We start from the raw sequence: 473 nt of genomic DNA, 5'->3' as shown, positions 1-473 counted from the left end.
TAATTTTCAGCATTCCAGAATCAGACGGAATTATTCAAACTGTTGTGTCAAAGTTTTTAAGGACCAGACGCCTGCAGAGGGCACCATTTGAAATGGTATTCTGCATTTAGAGGAATGGGTTTCAGTCTTTAAAAGGGATGGTGACCGGCTGGACAGTATGTTGGCACAGGCGTAACCTGGAGACACTTGATCAGCCTTTTTTTAGATGCTGTGGAGCTGCGGTAGCTGTGGGGATTTTGAACTGGCTCGTCTGTCCATCTGGGCTTGTGTCCATCTGAAAAGCACCATGCTGACTCACAAACATCGCCAGCTCCTCAGGTAGGTTCAGGTACCTGACCCTGCCCATGAAAACTGTCCCTTTGCCATCAGTGGGAAAGGGTACGTGGGTGTGAAAGTTGTGTAAACAAAGGTGCAAACCATACTTCTGCTGGGCAGAAAGGTGAGTCTTTAACCTTGCAGCAACTCACAATAAA

This window comes from Charadrius vociferus, unplaced genomic scaffold (genome assembly GCF_000708025.1).
Source record: "Charadrius vociferus isolate BGI_N301 unplaced genomic scaffold, ASM70802v2 scaffold385, whole genome shotgun sequence".
NCBI classification, from domain to species: domain Eukaryota; kingdom Metazoa; phylum Chordata; class Aves; order Charadriiformes; family Charadriidae; genus Charadrius; species Charadrius vociferus.
The sequence above is the reverse complement of the archived record's forward strand: the minus strand, read 5'-3'. Positions refer to the sequence as shown.